The 8,561-nt window shown below is 41.2% G+C and overlaps 1 long non-coding RNA gene across 2 annotated transcripts; it reads left to right on the top strand.

The window, feature by feature from the left end:
• Positions 1 to 983: 983 nt before the first annotated feature.
• On the top strand, positions 984 to 8,015 carry LOC147649553 (uncharacterized). 2 transcript variants are annotated; one of them, XR_015278716.1, is made up of 3 exons: positions 984 to 1,119; positions 4,343 to 4,429; positions 4,517 to 8,015. It is a non-coding gene; the product is annotated as an uncharacterized LOC147649553 (long non-coding RNA). The 2 variants fall into 2 exon arrangements; XR_015278717.1 differs by lacking the exon at positions 984 to 1,119 and adding an exon at positions 1,231 to 1,293 and having other exon boundaries at positions 4,517 to 7,301.
• The last annotated feature ends 546 nt before the right edge of the window (positions 8,016 to 8,561 follow it).

Raw genomic sequence — 8,561 nt, 5'->3', positions numbered from 1 at the left:
ACTTCCAGAAAAACCTTTCCATCCCCTATCTACCCACTATTTCCTTGTTCACATGACAACAGAGACAAAAACTTCGGAACTTTGATGGTTAAAACAGTCCCAATTCTTGCTACAGTCTTTTCACCAGTCTTTGTAGAGAAACAGAAGTTTCTTCCTGTTAATTTATGGAGTTTCTCACAAGAAAACTATTTTTGTTATAGTTTTCCATTGCCCTAATGTTAGCTGCCCAGAGCTGCTATTATTAGAGTTCACTCCTCCCATTTTCACATCACTCTGAAGTATGTATGGGCCATGAGTCCAGAGATAGCATTTTTAAGGATAAGTTATTCAAAGGCAAAAAAAAGTCTTCTTCATCTGTTTCTGTGAGCTTCACCAGAAAACAGTTTTCTCATTGCCTCTCAAGGCTTCAAATCTCCCAGCACTTCACTATACCATAATTACTCTACTTTTTACTCAAATTTACACTTTGAACACTTTATTCCTCCCTAGATACTGTATCATGAATTAAAGGAGTTCTTTTCAGGACTTCATTGTCTATCTCCATAGTTTTAACAGAAAGATATTTCAGCTTAATTAAAGCATCTTCTTAATTCTCTACCTTTCCTGAAGCTTCTTTTCTTTCCTGTCACTGGTAGCTTATAAAGTCTCTTTCCATGTTGATCTCTCTCTCTCTCTCTCTGGATAAGAAGATTAATCTGCAAGTCTCATCTGGGTAATGAAGGAGTTAAAATCTTGCCCAGGCTTTTGTAGATGGTTCAGAGATCTCTGCCGAACTGGAGCTGGAGCCGTCTGTGATGGAAGGTTCTTCATAGCTGCTCTGGAGCGTGTAGTCGCTGCTCCAGCCCGCTGCAAGTCCAGGGCCTCTCTCTTTCTTCACTGGGCAGTTTCTAGTGAATTAGTTACAGCAAAACCTGCAGCCGAGCCAGAGATCGGCTCGGCCTGGCCTGGGGAAAACCTTCCCCAGGCCCCCCCATCTCCCGGCCGGGAGACGGGGCAGGCCCGGCCCCATCCCCACCCGGCCACATGGCCTGGGCAGGGAACGGGAGGCCTGGAGCTCAGCCACCCTCCACAGCCAGGAAAACAAAGAGAGCCCAGAGAGCTCTGCTTTTACATTTTAAGGTAGGGTTCACAAGTTGATCCCACTTTTCAATGGCCTAAACTGCTGTCAATTCCCAGCAATGACCGATAATTGGTCAGGAGAAAAGACTCCAGGCAGTTCCCAGCAACTCCAACTCCCTTAAAGGTAAAGTAAGTCCATGACATCATGTTTGAAACAACTTCTTGGAGCTTCAAGTAAGTCTAGGAATAGAAGGAATGATTAGAAATGTATCTACTCCTGGACAGCCATCTGTAGGGTTTGTGGAGGAATGAATGTGGCCTCAATTTTTATCTCCCTTTTGAAGGTTGGCTGAACAAACTCATCAGCCACACAAAATAGCAAAGACCAGAATTCTCACATTTCTTGTTTGACTTTGTTCATTATTATTCTACAGACAAGGAAGGCAGTTTAAAGCATAGTAGTTTTGTCTGAATCACAGCTGTCCTGCCTTAACTTGGTCCTGACTTAAATTGGTTCTGTTGTGCTTGGGTTTTAAAGCCCTTTGGTTTTGTCTAGACTAGGAAAAGAGTGATTTTTTTCAAGAATTATAGCTGAATTGAACTCATTTTACTAAACAAAAGCCAGCCCTAGAACAGTGTTAGGATCACTGTTTAGCAGCTTTAGCTCAGTTCAACAGCTGGAATAGAACTACATGGCCTTAACACAACAAACTTCCTCGACTTTGTCCTAATTAGACAGGCTTTAAGAGTGACAAAGTGAACACCTTAGGAAACCTCTGAGCACAGAGCAGGCTGAGCTTTACCAGTTTCCTTTTACCTGGTTCCACTTGGAAAAACAGGAGGAGGGAATCTTGACCTTAGTGGACCACTCAACCTTAATCTACCCAGCAATCTATCTCAAAATTTGGTTTTTATTTGGTATTTGGACATTGCCTGGCTGAAAAGCCATGGAGGAAGTGACAATATTTTCTGGGTTATAAAATATGGTGGTAACAGGGCTGAGACCCACTTGACTTCCATTCTGTTGGCGTCCTGGATGAATGAATCATTCCATTCTTCCCACAAGCAGGGACAGTGCCATAGGATTAGCCTTTCCTCTGCTCATTTTTGTTTTGAAATCTTCTCTCAGAAAATGTACAAAGTAGATAATAAATTATTCTTCCTACGCCAGGAATTTTCCATTTTGAGTTTTATCTGTGGCTGGGTTTTGGCACCATTAAACTGTTAAGGGTAAATTTAAAAATAACTGAGAATCTGGCTCCCTGGATTGCAGTTTGGGGCTTTCCTGCAGAACAGGAAAGATTTTTTATTCAGGAAAGCTCTTTGATTTTTGATGATTCTCACAAGAATGTGTTGTCCATGCAGATAATTAACTCCACCTGGGTACTGATTGTCTTTCCTCTGCCTTTCCATCTCTGCATTCTGTGAATTTTCCAGTAAGACTGATTAGTTTCAGAAAGGCAGAGAAAAATTAAAACAATATGGAAAACAGTTTGAGGAGAAAGAAACAAGCAAGGAGCCTTCAGCATTGTGCTGAAAATCCTGAAACTTGAGTTAGGGACGCCAGAAAAAGACATGGAGCAACCCAATTGAAAAGCTTTGGAAAAAAAAGAGAACAAGGATTTAACATAGAGGCCAAGAAATGGATTTGGGAGAGTCACAAGACCTGGAAAGAATGTTGGATGAAGTAGAAAGCAATTAAAAAAATATTTGTTTTGTATTCTAATGGAGTCTGAAAGTGAATATATCACTGTGTGTGATGGTGTGCATATATATGACCAGGAAATTGGTTTTGCTTGAAAAAAGATTAAAGAACTATCATCTAATATCATACCACAGGAAGACCAAAAAAGATATAGTAGAAATCCAGCAGAAAATACCATGGCTCTGAGGCAGGCCCCACTGCTTTCCTCTGTCCCTCAAATTGTACAACATAGATTTCTAAAGAGTTTAAACTTCATATCCTTTACTTTCTTGACTGCTCTGTGTAAGCTGAAGAGTACACCATCCGGACAGGACAGGTCAGTTCAGCAGAAGTGGTAATTTACAGAAACTGGTACAAATATTGGAATTATAGTTGTTTTTTTTTTGTTTTTGGGTGGGGTTTTTTTTGTTTTTGTTTTTTTTTTTTTTGTTTGTTTTGTTTTTTCTTTTTTCTTTTTTTTTTCTCCAAAGGAGGGAGAGGAATGGAAATGGAAAAATTGTCAGTGAAAAAAACCATGCAGGGTCCAAACTTCAGAGCTGAGGAATTTTGCAGTGGAGAATGTAGTTGAGACAGCTGTGCTGAGGCTTACCTAATCTAGGGCTGACCAAGTGGCTTCCATGATGTCATTGAATGGGCTTGTTGCTGCAGTCCTTGCTCCTGACATCTATTAAATCTACAGCATTTGAGTTTGGGGTTGTCAAGGCAGCTTTGCATGGGACGCCAACAGAATCCATTTGGGGAATGAGACAGACCCTGTCCAGAGGCTCTTTGCTCTTCTTGGCTGCTTTTTCAGGGTATTTCCTTCTACGCACATCCTAGGATTCATTTAGAGAACCAAAGGAACCATTTACTCTTTGTCGTCTGTATGCACTGTTTAATGCCAGATGAAACTAGGGCAGCTGGTCTCCAGGCTTGGGCCTAAACTTTTTGTCTGTCTTGTAGGAAATATCCCCATTAATTTTAAAAGAAGAGAGAAAAAACCACTTCATTCCACAATGTTTATATTATTAAAAGGCCACATAAAGGATTTGTCCGTGTTTACAAATAGTCAGAAGACCTTGCAAGCATTTGGTGTCTCATCCCAAAGGAACCCAAAGTTTTCTGCTCCCCTGTAGGTAACGAAGATCTTATACAATATTCTGAATTTCAAGCTATTTGCAAGCCATATCACTTCTGGATACAGATCCTACCTCCTTTTCTTGCAACAGGCTGTCAGAGGATCCTCTAAAGGATGCCAGAGCATCAGTGACATGCACACACGGTCCTGTCAACTTCACAGAAACTGTTCCCAGGGAACAGATGAGTCAAGAGAGAGTCAATAATGCAACCATCCTTTTAGATGAATCCAAAGTGGATGGTCAAATGCAGAACTTTGACTTTTATTTTGATTACCCTCAATAAAGTTTTCTTTGTGTTATCCTCTGAATATCTTTCAATGTCTCTTGTTTCTATCCTCAAGAGAACATCTTCCTGCTCCCTTCTGTTTATTGCATCCCACAAACCTGAGCATGGTGGAGCATGTGTCCCATACCCTCATTCCTCTGCCAGCAATCCTAAAGTCTCATCATCTGTTTCCAGTGGCACATCCAGAAACTGCGTCCTGCTCCTCTGTATGGCTGGAGAGGCAGAGGTGCAGTCTTGCTGTGGATATTCTTCTTGACAAAGGTAAATTATTTTGAGGAAGCCTTTTAATGGAATAAAAACTGACTAGCAAGACTGACTGACTAATAAGTTGCTTTTCACTTTCACCAGGAGCTTTGAAGTGCAGGACAGAATCCAGGAAAGATTTTCTGAAAAATGAAGAGGGGCCCACTGAAGTCTCTAAGCCTGGGCAAGTCAATAAACTGGCACAGTTGCCCAGAAGGAATTGGCTTGTCTTACATAAACTTACAAAAGGCCCTGAAAAACCAGAACTTTTTAAATGGTAGAGATAAATTTTCTGACTTCAAAGTTGTATTAATTCAGAGTTTGGCTGAAGTTTCCTGTTCAAGCAGTTCCCCCCAAGCAGTGATTTCAGAATCCGCCTTGTTTTAAGGCTGGCATTTGCTGCAGCTGCAGACCTGGAGTATTTTCGATGCACTCTGAGTGCTGGAACACCATCCAACAATTAAACCGCAACCTAAAAACAATCAAACATCTGTTTGGAGGCTGCTCAGTGACTGAACGTTCTCCTGCCAGCATAAACGCTGGAGCTGCTGAGTGATTCTTGTCTTGTGTGTGTGTATGTGCTGCTTGTGTGGGTTTTTGTTCTCCTAAGCAGGAAGACTCTGTGTGTGTAAATATGCTGAGGAGCATTTCAATTGAAATACATGAATGTGACCAGTTAGTTTATTTGGGGAAGTGTTTTTGTTGACATGAGCACACAGGTTTGAATATCAGCTTGAGATTGGTGTGCTAGAGGTGGCTTTGGAGGAAGCACAGGAGCATGTGGACTGCGAGCCTGGGATCAGGTATGTGGTTATGTGTTGCTGTGTTTATTTATAGGTATGAATTGGTTTTTATTTGGGGGAAAAATTGGCATTATGGCTGCATGTTTTTAGGTAAAGTATTTTGAAGAGTGTTCATGTGTGTGTGGAGTGTCCATGTGTGTATATGTACAACTGTAGGACTGTATTTGTGCTTTTTGGTGGATTCTCCATTTGACCTTTGAGTTCTGCCATGGAGCTGATCTGCTCCAGGGGCCAGGGGAGCTGTTGTCCTTCACTGCAGATCCAAGAAGGGAGATAACAAACTGCTGGCAGCAGCTCAGATCTGGTTCAGGAGAACAGTGAGGTCTGGCTCTGATGTGATTTCAGACTCTAAAGAAAAACCCCCTGATTTCAAGAACTCTCTTGATTTTCTTCTCTCAGCGGATTTGAGAATGAATTGACTCCAAGGATTTGGAAACAGGGATGGGGTGATGAATACTGGTGTTAGGTATGCTTGCCTAGAGGACAAATTACTCTCTCTAAATGCACTTACAGACTCCATGCAGGTTGCTGCTTTTGTCTTTTTTTTATTTATAGCCTTCAAATAACCACAGGATGTTGATAGCCAGGGGGAAGCACCATGCAAACGGCATTCAATCCCAACAGGAACTCCCTCCCTATAAAACCAAGACCCGCTTTTGGAAAACACAACTGTTCCCACTCTGAGCCAAATGACAGCTTATGCTACTCCTACCAGCTCTCCCTGAAGCCCCAGGGTTTCTAGGCTGCTCTCTGTCATTTGTGGTGTCCCTCTGTCCCTCACAGGCACTGAGTCACCCCAGTGGGAGAGGGAGAACATCAGCACTACAAGTGACAGACTGGTCCACCCACTGCCTGTATTCCAGGAACATTCTGCTGGCTAAGTGAGAGCAGCTGGAGATTTTTGCTTTAGCCCATTTCTCCAATATCCTATTGCTGAAGTATAAGAACAGGCTGTTACAGGAAAGAAGGATTTGATGATCTTCCCACTGTGAACCCCACAGCTTAATTTATTGTTCTAATCACCTATTCTTTTGCAGCAATATTATTTTTCTGTTTGCGAGTTTAATCTGAGGAAGTTCACTAGGAAATATCTTTGCCTCAGAAAGTTCTATTGCTTGGAGAGGGCAGAGCACAAAGGGCAGCAGTAAAGCACAAAGAATCAGTAGTTTTCTGCTGCCCAGGTGCTGCAGAACACAAACCCCAATCTATCTCTGGTGTATAAAATTTTTGCGTCTGTCAAATGGGGAAAGGACTTAGTGTGGTGGGAGAGAGACTTGAGCAACATGTTTTCTATGTTGAGAGAGTTGAGCTCAAAAAACTGCAGAAGAGCACTATTGCTGTTACACACTGTCCTGCCTTCAGTGCACATCTGTACACCTGGATCAGAGCAAGGAAGCGCTGACCACCACATGGAATCACGTAACTTCCAGTATTTGCCTCAGCCACTTACACCCCAATTAGCGGTCTCCATACTTTAGACAGAACCGTTAAGACTCTTTCAAGTCTGGAAGTTGTGGTTACCCACAGTCTGGAGCTGTGTGTGAGCTTGTGGAACAAGGTGTGTGGTCACTGTATTGCGAAGCTCCTGCAGGTGAAGGTGTGACAATCTCAGGTCACAGCCAGCAGGAGACACAGCCACCTGCATAGGGACAATAGCAAGACTCCTTTGTAATGTATCATGCGAATCTCACTCCTCCTTTTTCCAACACAAGACCCCTCAACAGGGTGATGATGTTCATGACAAAAGGCCCCTTATCAACATTAGCAGCTGCTCAATTTCCAATTCCTGTTTTCCCACAAACTCCAACTCCAGAAAAATATGAAGTGCAACATAAGGAAGCTCTCAGCTGTGTTCATTTCCATTATGTTATGAACCATTATGTTCATTTCCATAACTGATGTGAAATAAATTTTGGTTTCTCTTCTATTCCTATCTTGTCTGTCTCTAAATTTTGAGACCTTGGAACTTTGAACTGTTCCTTTAAAATTTATTCATTATTTGTTGCATGAGTTTTGAGTGATATTTGAAGCTCTTTTACTTTGTGGATTAACATATTTGTCCTTAGTAAAAAATTTGTCTTTAGCCCAAACCTCAGAAAGCCTCAAATTTTGACTTTCGACTCAATATTCAGCTAACCAATAAATAATGTCATGTAATATATGTTGGCATATAATTCGCGTTTTATTGTACACAAATAACATCAAGTATAAAAGCATGTTTTATGTAAAAAAAAACCAAAAAACCACAAGCAACTTGAGATTGCAAAAGCAGCTGCTGGAAAACCAGGAATTTGCAAGAGAACGACCCAGCAATTAACACCAAGGAGAACCAAATCCACGCAAGCAAGATAGGTGCTCTAATAACCCGGTGATTAACGCCTGATACCTGATCTGATTCTACAGGACCATGCATCTCAGTGTTGGTTTCCCGAAAAAATACTCAGACACCCTTTCCTTCTGAGAAAAAACTCAGCACGACTCTACATCTCAAAGCCTGCTTCCCGAAAAACCACTCAAACTTCATCTCCTTCTCAGAAAACTCATCAGCAGTCCAGCAGGAGAAATATGAATATGTAACAACACAAGAAAAAGAAAGAAACTGAAGCTGCATAGCCTCAAGCTGAAAAAACTGTATAAAACTCAGCTCTTCGAAAGACAGTTTGTGAACTTGGGGGAATCAGTGCAACAGAGGCTGATTCAGAGTTCACCCGACGTTGACTCTGGGCTCAACGTTGACCTTGATTGTGGCTGTTCCAAAATTCAGTTTTACAAATTTTTCAATAAAATCCTTATTGATAAAATTTGACTGATTTTATTTATAACAGTGAGAATATAAAAACAAAGAGTAAGACAAGCTTACTAAGTGTGTGATGTCTTTAAAAAAAGGAGTGGTACTGCTCAGTGAAAATATAACAGGATAAATTCAGGAGCAATGAAATGAAACAAAGCAATAGGAAATATTGTGTGCGAAGTAGGAAATAGTGTGGGAAATAGGAAATATTGTGTGGGAAATGTATTCAAAGCTTATGGAATAGTCTTCCATTGGAAAGGACAAAGAACGAGTCACTTGCACAGCTTTGGGAAAACTGATAAATGCTAGAAATTACATAGTTGTGTGCAGAAGTTACTTTCATAAACACAAGCTGGAGCTGCAGCTCCCATAGTGACAAAAATCAAATAGAAATTCCATGTGCTGCCAGCCCCTTGATATGTGCACACATCCTCAGCCACACTGTTTGCACTACCCTGTCCATGCTATATAAAATTTCTCTTGTTTATCAATAACCTGGATCAAAAATCTTTGTATTGGTTTTGAAATTTGGTTGTATTATAAAATACAATATTTT

This window comes from Cyanistes caeruleus, chromosome 22 (assembly GCF_971803275.1).
Source record: "Cyanistes caeruleus chromosome 22, bCyaCae1.hap1.1, whole genome shotgun sequence".
NCBI classification, from domain to species: Eukaryota; Metazoa; Chordata; class Aves; order Passeriformes; family Paridae; genus Cyanistes; species Cyanistes caeruleus.
The sequence above is the reverse complement of the archived record's forward strand: the minus strand, read 5'-3'. Positions and strand labels throughout refer to the sequence as shown.